Here is a 14,367-nt window from a genome sequence, read left to right on the forward strand (position 1 = left end):
AGCAGTCAGAATGACTATTGTCAAAACCTGTATCAAAGTCTTCCCTTATCCTGACTAGGCTCTATCTGTATTATGCATTATCATTGCAGTATACATATCTTTTCCATAGCACTTATTGAACTAGATATTTATATTGAAATGGATATTTAATCATAATTTGTAGAAATAATAATAATTATTAGTAGTAGTAGTAGTAGTAGTAGTAGTATTTGAGACTGAGTCTTGCTCTGTCACCCAGGCTGGAGTGCAGTGGCGCCATCTCGGCTCACTGCAAGCTCCGCCTCCCGGGTTCACGCCATTCTCCTGCCTCAGCCTCCCGAGTAGCTGGGACTACAGGCGCCCGCCACCATGCCTGACTAATTTTTTGTATTTTTAGCAGAGACGGGGTTTCACCATGTTAGCCAGGATGGTCTTGATCTCCTGACCTTGTGATCCACCCGCCTCAGCCTCCCAAAGTGCTGGGATTACAGGCGTGAGCCACTGCCCTGTAGAGTCTCCTTCCACAGACCTGACCTGTGTAACCAATACAAGGGTCCATGACTTCCCAGGAGAGGTCATAAGAGGCATTGCAGCTTCCACTTTGTTCTCTCAGATCACTTTTTTGGGAATATTTGGCCTCCAGGCTGACCAGCCTTCTGAAGAGGCCCACGTGGAGGGAAACTGAGGCCAGCACCAACTTGCCACCCCTGTAAGTGAGTCCCTGTGGAAGTGGCTTCTCCAGCCCTAGTCAAGCCTTCAGATGACTGCAACCTCATGAGAGAACTCAGGCTTAAACCGTCCAAGTGGTTCCTGATTCCTGCCCCACAGGAACTATGAGATTTAAAAAATCTTTATTATTGTTTGAAGCTGTTAAGTTTTTATGTGTGTCTCTTGACTAGATCCTAATCTCCAATGAGCAAGGCATATCTTCTTCATTGGCCTATCCCCAGTTTCAAACACAGAACCTAGTACGTGATAGGTGTTCAATAAATATTTGGCGAAGAATAACTTCTCAAAATGTCTTTTGCATTTCACTTGATTTTGTAATAGAAACTTACTTCTTACTGCTTTTAGTCTGCCTCTTTGGGCTATTTCCAGTTGCAAAGAAGAAGTAAAATCAATTAATGTTTTAGCTCTTTTTTCACAGGCTTCTGGAAATTAGTTGTGAAAATACACATACTCATCTCTTTCAGCCTTTAGATTAACTTTAGATTCTCTTGTAAAAAGCAAAGATTTATTGAGAATAGACCCTCAGATTTTATCTTGTTCCTCAACACAAAATAAAAAGCAATAATTATCCTCCTCCCCTTTCTCAGTTCTCATTTTACTTTTTTAGAGATGAGGTCTTGCTTTGTTGCCCAGACCGATCTCAAACCCTTGGGTTCAAGCAATCTTCCCCCGCTCAGCCTCCCAAGTAACTAGGACTATGAGTGAGCACCACCACACCTAACTTGCTTTCTAAATTTACTGTAATACTAGGTTTTTTTAAAAAACTGACTGCATTCTCTGTCATATATGCATTAACTTATTTATACTATGAATACAAGTTTCTCCAACTCCCTCTTTTAGAGACCTTGGAAAGCATAAAGCCATGGTTAATGTAATAATACCAATCCTCAAAAAGCAAAATCACTACCACAAACTCTTCTACACTAATAAAAAATGGAGCCAGACAGGCTGTTAGGTAAAGCATATGCTAACAAAGCACAGAAGTGGTTAAACACAAGGACATTTTTCTTATATAGGAGACCAAAGGCCCAAATATTCAATAACAAAAATTTTAGCCATATGTGCACTTATGTAGAACAGATTATTAACTGTTCTCCTTCATAAATATAAGAACTCAATTACAATAAATCTGAATAATTTTAAATTATTTTTTTCTGAAATCACGGGCATTAAGCAGTGATGATCATTCAGTGGAAATACTCATCAAGATACATGTATGACAGAAATATCAAGTTCATTTTGCAGTGTCAAATGGAGGCAAATTCTGCAAATGCTTATATTCAAAAACATTTTTAGAGTAATTACTTTTTTTGGACAACAGTTTCGGTATTCTTTTTCTTTTTTTTCTTACATATGCTTCTAAATCTGTGTTTGGAATCCAAATTTTAAATTTAATTACAAGCAGAGGAATATGCCTACTTAACATCCATGTAGGCCTAGATTACTCTAACATTCATAGATACTCAGGTAAGTTTCCAGTTAGAAGTTTTCTAAAGTTTATTGATGTATATTACATTCACCTAAAGAGCTTATGAAAATACAGATTGCTGAGTTCCACTTTCAGAGCTTCAGAGTCGGGGTGAGGCCCAAGAATTTGCTTCTTAATGAGTTCTCAGATCATATTAATGTTACTGGTCCAGGGACCAGACTTGGAGGATCACTTACCTAACCTACCACCTACTTACGTTTTACAGACAAAGAAATAAAGGCCCAGAAAAATTGAAAGACTGATCCAATGTTTCTGCCACAGTCAATGGCAAAAATGATGAGACAAGGTAGGACTAGAATCTAGCTTTTCTGATTCTAATTAGCATGTTCTTTGACTCGATTGTCCCTGTCTGAGATGTATTCAGTACCGTATGAGGTGTTAATGAATAAGCTATAGAAAAAATAAGTCACAGTTGAGGGAAAGAGATGGCAACATAAACATCCTCTTTCCCCGTTGACAAAATTAAAGACATGCAGAACCACACCAAAAATTGGATGATTCAGGTATTTCTTTGTGGCCACTACCCCTTTTGAAGTGTATTTCCCTCTAAACATCTAAGGACTTACTTTGCATTCTTACATTGCAACGTCTTTGTTGATAACTTTTCAGTAATTCCATTACAGCAAATCACAGGGTTGTCAAATCTTCAAGGATCAGAAGATCATGAGTTGACAAGTAGCAGATGCACAGAAAGAAGTTTTAAATAAAGTGTATTCGTTCCCCATGTGGAGCAAAGTAGAATACCTATTAGTCGATGATAGTAAAACCGGCCGGCAAGTAACAAAGAATGTAGTTACGCCACGATATTTACCATTTCTACCACTTTTATTCAGTAAAAAATCAAAGAATTCAGAAGAAAGAAAACTCTTAGCTTTTCAAACAAGCTGTTTCTGTTTAAGGACAGAAGTTTCTGTTAAAATTTAGTATAATTTTGATGTCACTGAGCACAGTGAAAGCTGCAGGCAAACAGAACATTCTCATTGTAATACCACGACTGTAGGCATATTTGAAACACTATCACTTCTTCAGACTATAATTATAACTGTTTGTTGCTTCTGTGGTTTCAAAGATAATAGAAGTTGCTCACAAAATTTACACAACACTGATGTGTTGCATATAAAATATAGACAGTCACGTGCAAAATATCCCATTATACATTTTCTCATAGAGAGAAACAGCTGAGAAACCTACAGACCATCAAATTATGACTCCAGTGTTTCATTACAAGCAATTAGACTCCGGAACCCAAAGGTACAACCAAAATGCTTGGTGTAATTTGGTTAATACCATTTAAGAGCTGGGCCACAGGTGCTTAAATCTACAGAAAAGAAAAATTCTAGTGACTATGTAAGGTCCTATTACTTTATGGGTAAGTACTTGTATAGCCAGAGCATCAAAGGTGGACTCAGGAGAAAATACATGTGAAGTGAGCAGAAAGACTGAAAATTACACACATTCATTCCACAAGCAATGACTATGGAATGGCTACTCCGTGTCAGGCACAGTTCCTCTCCTCAAGGAGCTCAAACCCCAGCAGGAAAGATGGGCATAAACTCATTCCTTCAGCAAACAGTGAATAGTGCTGTAAGAAAGAAATACCTGTATGACCTGTTACTAATGTTATAGAACAGAGTGCTTATGTATTCAAACACTTAGGAAGTTATCACTAATAAATGACATTGATCTGTGTCTAGAATTGAAAGGAAGTTTCCATATGGAAAGGGCATCACCTGACAGGAAAGACAGCCAGGAAAGGCAAGTTGAGGTAAGAGCCCTTAAAAATTATGGAATTTGGACATGGTTTCCAGATACTAAGAGTCATGGAGAGTATTTGAGGGTCACCAGGCAGGGTCATTTCTGAGAAAGCTCTTCTGGGAAGCACACCCAAAAACAGTAGGCAAAATATAAAAGATGCCATTTTGCAATGCCTAGATGAGCTTCTGTAATCATAAAGGAGTCTCTAGAAACCAATGACAAAAAACTCAAGAAGTTATGGAGATTTAGAATGGACTTTTGCCTTATAGTGTCTACTAATTCCTGGTGGCCTAGAATGTCAATTTCATAGTCATGCTTAGTGACAGGACACAAACCTGATGTCAGGGCAGAAATGTGATCAACACAACAAGGAAAATGGAAGTAAACAGTGAGGTACAAGGATAAAATAACTAAATTAAAATTAAAGATACAAGACAGAGCATCAATACAGCTAAATGTTGGTTCTATGATGAAACTAATAAAGAATATATCTCTGACAAAAATAAGAAGAGAGAGAGAAAGTAAAATATACAATGTGAGGAATGAAAGGGGTGCTTATTAGTGATGCAACACATGCTAAAGAGATGGTAGGAGAACATTATATAAACTTAAAAACAGTACATGTGAATGATTCACTGAAATGAACACATTTCTAGAAAAATGTTATCAAAATACACAAAAACCTAGAAAACCTAAACAGCCTTAGAACTCACTCAAGAAACTAAAAACATGGATTGAAATATTCTGCAAAGAAAAAGACCTTATTGAAATATTTCTTTTGATGCATTCTATCAAGCAGCTAAGGATCAAATTATTTCTTTCTTTTAGAAAAGAGAAAAAGAAGAATTGCTTTCTACCATATTGGATGAGGCTGGCACCTCCTTTACACCAAAACCACACAGAGTCAGTTTGAAACATAATTATGAGTCAATTTCACAGGATAAATGAAAAATACTAACCTACATTAACAAAGTAAATCCAGGGATATATGAAAAAGATAATACATTATCACCAAATGGTGATTATTCCAGAAATGCAAAGTTGATTCGACATTAGAAAATTACAAAATTAATTCATTACATTAAAAGATTAAAGGAGAAAATCAAAATCTCCCCCATAGATGCAGTAAAAGCATTCAATAAAACTCAATACCCACTTAATAAAACTCTGCAAGCTAGAAATAGAAGAAATTTTCTTTATTCTGGTAAACAACAGCTGCAAAAGCACATACAGCGATCATAAGATTATCTTTAAGTTCAAGAATGTGACAGAATTGCTTTCTGTCACTACTTCTATTCAGCATTGCACTGGAGAGTCTTACAATAAGACAAGAAACAGTAATAAAAGTTAGAAGAAAGGAAAGAAAAGGAAAAAATACCACTATCATGATTCAAAAATAATATTACTGTCTACAATTTAAAAGTCTAAAGACAAATTGTTAGACCATATAAGAAAATGTAATGAAGTTCATATATGCAAGTGGAACATGAATTAAACTGCAATCTATACATCCCAACACAAGGTAATTTTTAAAATACTGTTGACAATAACGTCTGAAAACATAAAGTACCTAAGGAATAAATCCAACAAGATATATAGGACATTTGAGTAGGATATTATAAAACTTTATTGAAGAAATATAAGGGCTTAAATGCAAAGGCATACTATGTTCATAGTTAATCCTAAAGATTTTTATTCTGCCAAATTGACATTTAGATTCATTATGATTCACAACAAACCCCAACCAGAACGTATTTCTGCTTTTGGTAAAATACAGTGGCTGTACTTTTTGCTCTAAATGCAGTATAACTAAAAATCCTAAACACATACACACACACACACACACACACACACACACACACACACACACATACCAGAACACTCTGCAGGTAGAGAGTAGAAGGCAGACTGGCCAAGAAACACAGGACCTGAGGTATAATATGGTGATAAGATCCTTGGGTTTTCTTTTTGCTCGTATATCCCAAACTTGGAACTGGAGAAACCAATAAAACAGTAATGTCAGTGGTCACGGACCAAAAATGCCTCCAAAATGCCTACTGGTCCAAAGACAAAGGAGCAGCCTAGCAAGACAGAAAACTTTTGAACATCAACCACTGTACTTCTGACAAACAATACAGAAAAATTGGTAACCCCACCCCCACCCCAACAGCAAAGGCCAACCTAATAACTTGAACTTCTACTTTTGCCAAGCTGGAAATAGGTACCTAACATCCTGCTGGGTTAATATCAGGGAAGAACAAGTAGGCCTTCATAGAAGGCCACAACATTTTTCCCACTGGCTGGATTAGATTTCCCCCTGTGCTGACAGTGGAGACTACGTAGGGGGAGCCTGGACTTGTATCCCTATCATCCTCTCCCCACTGAGGTAGTATCTGAAGATGTCCACTGGAAATTCAGAACTTCCACCATTGCCCCACTCTGGACACAGTTTGGCAGTTTCTTAAGAAACTAAGTGATGGTATGCAGTAACCATACAACCCAGCAATTTCCCTGTTGAGCATTTATCTGGTGATAAATGAAGACATATGTTCACACAAAAACCTGCACACAAGTGTTTACAACAGTGTTATTTGTAGTAGCCCCAAACTAGAAATGACCCACATGTCCTTCAAAGGGTGAATGTTAAACAAACTATGATACATCTGTACCAAGAAGTAAATAATAATTCAACAATTTAAAAAATTGTTATACCTGGAACAACTTCAATAAATTTCCAGACAATTATACTGAGTTAAAAAAAGAAATCCCCAAATGTTATATACTGTATGGTTCCATTTGTATAACAGTCTTGAAATAACAAGATTATAGAAATGGAAAATGGACTAGTGGCTATCAAGGGTTAAGGAAAGGGTGGAAGCAAGAGGGAAGTGGGTATGACTGTAAAATGGCAATATGAGTGATCTTTGTGTTAGGGAAATGCTTTACATCTTGAATATCAGTGTCAATATCCTAGTTGTGATATCTACTATACTTTTACAAGATGTTTTCACTGGGGAAAACTGGGGAAATTGTACATGGGATCTATGTATTATCTCTGTATGTAAATCTACAATTATCTCAAAATAAAACGTTTAATTGAAAAAAAAAGCAGGTTTTTCGTGAAACTTGACAAACTGATTTTAAATGAATATAGAAAAACAAAATAATAGTATAAAGGAGCAATGCCAGGGAAATGTCAGACTAGGAAACCACAGGGCTTCATCCTTTTCTAAAAGCAACTAATAAGCTAGCAAAAATGGTCAGAATCAACTTTTTAAAAATTTGGAAAACCAGTTAAAAAACTTACAACAACCAAGGGATGACTTGATAAAGAAAGAAGCTTCTATATCTGGTAGGAGAGTGGTACAGGAGTGGTGTGGCATTTTAAAGTGCCTGTGTACCATCCTTCACACCCCAAACTGCAGCAGCCGTGAGAACAGCAGCCTGTACTCCCGATGCAGGTTGCCAGTGCCAGAGGGAGCAACACAAACCTTATTTTTAAAGAATTATGGTGTGGGTTTCACCCTGTCTGGTAGTTTCATCAAAGACCAGCACAAAAGCTTCCTTGTGTTTCACCCAACTCAAGTGTCCCCAGAGCTGGGATGCATACTAGAAAAGGCCTGAGAAAACCTAAGCTTTAACCTCTGAGTACCGTTTGATCTCCACTCATGTAGGAAGTGGTTGCTAAGGCAGAGTTTTAAACAGCCTGGCTAAGGATTGAAGAAGTGCCCAAACACAAAGCAAATCTACAAAGACTGAGATAATTTTATATTTTTATTTTTCTTCTCCCTCTCCTCCTCTCCTTTTTTACCTCCTCCTCCTCCTTCTTTTTTTTTTTTTTTTTTCAGTGCCAAGTGTCTAAGGTACCTCTGTGAAAACACAAGCTGGCCACTAAGCTAGTAGAACGTAAACTTCAATGGCTACATATGATAAAGAAAAAAAAAAAAAACACACTCAGAGAGACTTAAAACTAGTTTAGAAAATTTACTGAACAAGTAAACAACCACAACCCATACCAAGCAGGAAAAATAAACCTCAAGGAAGAGGAAAGAATCTGATTTTCAGACTTGCCATATTTTAATATTCAAAATTAATATTAATATTAAAAAATTAATAGAAACTGTTCATGGAGATACCCAGCCATTAGACCTATTGGAAGAAGGCTTTAAATAAACTATTACATAAGCTTAAAGAAGTAAAGAAAGCATAAAAAATAACTTAAGGAAATGAGATAAATGCTGTCTCAACAAATAGAGAATAGCATGACACACAGCTGTAGTCCCAGATACTTGGGAGACTGAGGCAGGAGGACTGCTTGAGACTAGGAGTTTGAGGCTGCAGTGCACTATAATCGTGCCTGTGAATAGCCACTGCATTCCAACCTGGACAACATAGTGAGGCCTCATCTCAAAAAAAATAGAGAGAGAGAGAGAATGTGTCAATAAAGACATAAAAATTGTAAAAGGAAATCACATAGAGGTTCTGGAGTTGAAAAATTCACTAGAGGTTTTCAACAACAGATTTGAGCAAACAGAAGAATTGATTAACTTAAATATAAGTCAACTGAGATGAACAAAAGAGAAGAGAACCTGAAAGAATGAGGAAAAATGAGCATAGCCTAACAAACTATGGGGCACCAACAAGATACTAACTACACAAAATGGTAATCCCAGAGGGGAGGGGAAGAGAGAAAGGGACAGAGAGAATTCTTGAAGAAAGTGTGGCTGAATATATTCCAATTTTTTTTTTTTTTGGCAAACAAATACTTTTTAATGGGTTTAAAGTTTTTTTTTTATTTTTTACAAATATACTGGAGAATCATGCAATGCTGCAAGCATTGGATGCAATCCGGGGCCACAAGTCTACACACTCCTTTGCTACTGGTCCTGTTATGGCAGAACCTTTCATCTTGCCTTTATTGCTCACTATGACCCCTGTATTATCTTCGAAATAAAGAAACATGCCATCTTTTCTATGATATGACTTTCATTGTCAAATGACCACTGCTGGATGTACCTTTTTTCTGAGCTCTGGTTTGCTTTTCTTGACTGTGACCATCACCATGTCACCCACACCAGCAGCAGTCCTTTGATACCCTTTCACGGAGATGATATACGGGTTTTTGGCTCCTGTGTTGTCAGCACAATTGATCACAGCTGCTACCGGAAGACACAGAGAAATCTGGAATTTTGCATCAGAGGACCCAGCACGTCCTCACTTTGATATCTTGAACGCCGGAAAGAAGAAAAAAGGGATATATTCCAAATTTAATGAAAGATATGAACCTACACATCCAAGAAGCTCAATGAACTCTATGCCTGTGGAAGATAAACGCAAAGAGATTCACACCAAGGCATATGATAACTAATTTTTCAAAAGATGAAGGCAGAATTTTGGAACAGCACAAGAGAAGCAACTCATCCCATACAAGGAATCCTTCATAAGACCATAAGCTGATTTCTCTTCAAAAGTCAGGGAGGCCAGAAGGAATGGGATGAAATGGTTACATATTTAAAGTGCCGAAAGAAAAAAAAAAATCTGTCAGCCAAGAATTTAATATCTGGCAAATCCATACTTTAAAAATGAAGGGAAAATCAAGATATCAGATTTTAAAAACCTGAGGGAATTTGTCACTAGACTTGCCCTACAAGAAATGCTAAAGGAAATTCTCTAAGCTGAAATGAAAGGACACTAGAAAGTAACTTGAAACCATATGAAAAAATAAAGAACAACAGTAAAGAAAGCCATATAGTAAACATAAAAGCCAGCAGTATGGAGATAAACCCTAGACCAGTGGAACAGGACAGAGATCCCAGAATCAGATCTATGCACCTAGACAGAAATCTGATAAATGAAAGAATAAGCATTTCAAATCAGTGCCAATGGGACAAATTTATCAATAAACTATGCTGGTACAATTGATTATATATATGGAAAAAAATGTAGTAGTATCTTCCACCCTATAATTAATTCTAGATGGATCAATAACTTAAATAAGAAAAGAAAGACTTTAACTTTAAAAGGGAACATAAGAAAATGTATTTATCACTTCAGGGTAATAAATAATTTTAAAGTAAACAGAAAGCACAAACCAAAACAGAAAATACTGGTGAGGGATTACTATCTGAAATCAGTTTTTAAATCCTGTGAATTAAAAATTTAAAAGTCAAACAACCTGCCGGGTGCAGTGACTCATGCCTGTAATCCTAGCATTTGGGGAAGTAAAGGCAGGCAGATCGCTTGAGCTCAGGAGTTCAAGACTAGCCAGGCCAACATGGGGAAAACCTGTCTCTACAAAAAATACAAAAATTAGCCAGGAAAAAAATATTCAAACATTTTTCTCACTAAAAATGAAAAAAGATACAATGAATAGTTTTTCACAGGAGATGAAGAGAGAGTAAACATGAGAAATTCTCAATGTCAATTGTGATGAAGGAAATGTGTATTAATTCTACCATGAAATACCATGTCACATCTAAATAGACGGCAAAAATTAAAGTCTAAAAATGCCAGGTATTTGTAAGGTTGGTAGGTTGGTGCAAAAGTAATTGTAGTTTTTAACCACTACTTTTAATGTCAAAAACCACAATTAACGTTTGCACCAAACTAACATATGGACCAAGGGAAACTCCCATACACTGCTTGTATAGAGTAAATTGGTAAAATCACTTTGGAAAACAAGTTGGAATTATTTGGAAATAGTGAATTTATGCATACCCAATACCACTTCTAGGTATACATCTTAGAAAAACACTTGAATACATGAACATGGAGGAAACCTATGCAAGAACATTTATAGTAACATTTTTGTGATAATAAATCAATCCAAATACCCAATAAAAGAAGAATAAAAAAATTAATTGGGATGCATTCTTGAAATGGAATAATATGCAAGAGTGAAAATACAAAAATTACGGACATATGCATCAACATAAATAAGTTCTCAAAGACATACGAGTGAAATTAGCAAGTTGTAGAATAATACATTATAATTTCTTTTATACAAAGTTCAAAAACAGGCAAAATGAAACAACACTGTAACATTTTTATTTAAACATATGCATATAATCTCTACATAGATTAATATATATACAAATATGGTAAACTTTAAGAGAAAGAAATAAACATAACTCCAGATGCTGATTACTTTAGGTAAAGGAGAGAGGATGTAATGGGATAGAGGAAGGGGGTGCAATTGGGCAGGAACTCACAAAACAAAGGCTTTCAAAAGTAAAAGTAGTATTTTATTTGTTAAGCTGAATTATTTGTTAAGCTGAATTTCATTATTTTTAGATGCTACTTACATATCATATATATATTCTTCTAATATGCTGTATTTCACAAAAGAAAGTATTATATTCACAATAAAATAGTATGCATTTTATTTATAATAAAAAGTGAAAACAAAATCTGACTCGGGAAAATTAATCAAGTCTATGTTTTAGAAAGATTATTCTGATTGACATAAAGAAGAGAGACTACTATCTAGAAGGGAGAAAATTAGATGCTAATCTGGGCAGTGCCAAACACAGATTTAAAGAGAAACCTGCCAACATATAATTGACAGAATTGCTGATAGAATGGATGCAATGACACTAATGTAATTTGTGCCTGGCATATTATTAGGAGGATGGTTATGATGACCAAAGAGAACTGTAGGAAAACCCCTAATTGAGAGGTGGGAAGAGAAATAGGAGCAAGCAATGGAAAGGTAGAATGACACCCACAGGAGAACAGCATCCCAAAAGCCAAGTGAGGATTAAAAAGCTAGCATTTGGACTGGATAGCTTCAATCACTGAGAAGTATGTTTTGAGGCCCTCTGCTGATACAAAATGTATAGGAATAGTTTTCTGAACTTGAAGACAATGGAAAGGTTTTGGAATAGCAGCTGTGGGAAATACAGTAGGGGAAAAAAAAAAAAAAAACAGAGACAAAAAGACTCCCCACAAGGAGGGTCCATAGCTGAGGTCGGATGGCATGAATTTGTAGGAGAAGCCAGCTGGCAGCATTCATGACCTACTCCAGCAACTTTGGCTACCATGAAGCAGCTATCAAGGTTGTAAACATCATCATGTCTAAGACCTACAGACACACAGGTTTAGGCTAACTAGTCAGAGGTCTATTAAAAACCTTAGGCAGGCCAGGCACAGTGGCTCACGCTTGTAATCCCAGCACTTTGGGAGGCCGAAGTGGGCGGATCACGAGGTCAGGAGATCGAGACCATCCTGGCTAACACAGTGAAACTCCATCTCTACTAAAAAAACAAAATACAAAAAATTAGCCAGGTGTGTTGCCTGTAGTCCCAGCTACTTGGGAGGCTGAGGCAGGAGAATGGTGTGAACCCGGGAGGCGGAGCTTGCAGTGAGCCGAGATTGCGCCACTGCACTCCAGCCTGGGTGACAGAGTGAGACTCCGCCTCAAAAAAAAAAAAAAAAAAAAACCTTAGGCAGTAGAAAGGAGAAATCATAAAATCCTTTATACTGGGAAATATCATTTCTATGGATAACTAAATGTTTCCATTTAGGCATAGCTTTTTCAGGATTCTGGTTGGTCGGAATTTTCAGGAAAACTTTGTAAGAGGAAGGTTACTGGAGACAGACTACAGCCCCCACTGCAGCAGTTGACTTCAAGGCAATAGCTGACATTCATCCTCTCTCCTTAAAATCACCCATCTGAGTCCACTTTGCATTGCTATGAAGGAATTGCATTGCTATTGAGGAATAGAGGTTTATTTGGCTCATGGTTCTGCAGGCTGCACAGGAAGCATGACACAAGAATCTGCTTCTGCTGAGGGCCTCAGGCTGCTTGCACTCATGGTAGAAAGCAAGGGGAGCAGACACCACATGACAAGAGAGAGGGGAGGCAGGTGCCGGGCTCTTTTTAGCAATCAGTTGTCACGGGAACAAAGGGAGCCAGAACTCACTCATTACCATGAGGATGACACTAAGCTATTCATAAGGGATCCACCCCCATGACACAGACACCTCCCACTAGACCCCATCTCCAGCATCTCCAACACTGGGGATCAAATGATATTTGGAGGGGATAAATACCCAAACCATAGCACCACCCATGGTAGAGTCTCTCTTTTGGTTAACACTTTTCCTGGTTTGTGCTGCTTGCCTAGTGCATAGACCCAGGTTCTCATCTCTAGGCTCTGTTTTCATGGCCTTCTCAGACCTAGTTACTGTGATCGCTCTTTTATAGTCACAGTGGGCCTGAGAAGCAACATATTCCACATTGTGTAGCAGCAGCCCTGCTTCTAAGATTATTGTACTCAAATTACACCTGCCAAGCAAAGAAGATTGACATATCTCAGGGCAACTGCTGCCGCAGGGGCTGCGGTCTCCTCTGGCTGCCATTATGACCTTGTTACCCGGTGTGGTAATTTTGTACTTTGCTTCTGACACTTAAGTGCTACCACCTGACTTCTGCTCTTCAAGGATCCAATCATCCCCATTGCTAGTAGGGAGCTCAGTTCTCTTACAGAATCTCCTACCATTAGCCCCCACCTACAAAGAACATTCCACCACTTAGCTTCTTGAAAACTCTGGTATCTTAAAAAGCAATGCATCCCTGTTATTTTGACAAGCAATTTTAAAAATATGATCAGAATTCTTCTGGCCCTGGAGAAATGAATAGCATTTCTTGCTTCCCACACTTGACTCCATAATCTTTTCAGAGGCAGCACAGGACTTGCTCTGAAGGAAGTGTTTCAAAATCGAGGTGGCTCCCACCCCTTGCAGTCCATCCATTTTCTCATACTCATGCAAGAAAACTTGTTGAGGTCAGCGCCTTCATCCTTTTGGATATTTGCTGGTTTGCCTTTTCAAGACTTTTCTATTCCAAGTCTTCTTTTCTGTTCCTCCTTTTCTTTCTCTCACGTCTTTTTCTCTAACCTGCTTCCAATCTGTCCCAGGAGTTCCACTTCAATTTTCATCCCAGCTGCACTTGCTTGTCCTCTTATCACTACCTGTGGCAGAATACTCCACTATGGTCAAACTGTCGTTGGTCTCCACGGCCATAAACGTGACTGACTTTAGAAAGCAAGGGTGCTCTGATAGAAAGAGAGAAATTAAAAGATGGCTCTCCATTGCCACAGTGAAAGGTACAATTACAGTGACAGGGACAGTCATAATGATGGCAAAGGCACCAACCTGGGCACCTTACTGGTTCTTGGAGAAATCAATGTGCACATATCACATTCACTCACTCACACACACATGCCATATGACAATACTGTTTGTCTTTTTCCTAACTGAACAAAGAAAAGGCAACAATACCTTTCAAAGGGTTTGTTCTTTCTGAGTAAAATTTTGTAAGACTGCGATCAAGGAAGGTGCATATGAGAGACAAAGATAAAAAAAAAAATCACTTGCTCCGAGAATTTGCTAAACGATTTCATATTGCTGAA

The 14,367-nt window shown here is 37.6% G+C and overlaps 1 protein-coding gene and 1 pseudogene across 8 annotated transcripts in view; both read right to left on the reverse strand.

Annotated features, from left to right (window-relative positions):
* LOC135966678 (uncharacterized) overlaps window positions 1-14,367 on the reverse strand; it is a 267,601-nt gene that overhangs the window by 225,524 nt on the left and 27,710 nt on the right. The gene's annotated exons all lie outside the window — the stretch shown is intronic.
* Window positions 8,324-13,978, reverse strand: LOC123568015 (large ribosomal subunit protein uL14-like; annotated as a pseudogene).

Source organism: Macaca fascicularis, chromosome 12 (genome assembly GCF_037993035.2).
Source record: "Macaca fascicularis isolate 582-1 chromosome 12, T2T-MFA8v1.1".
NCBI lineage: Eukaryota > Metazoa > Chordata > Mammalia > Primates > Cercopithecidae > Macaca > Macaca fascicularis.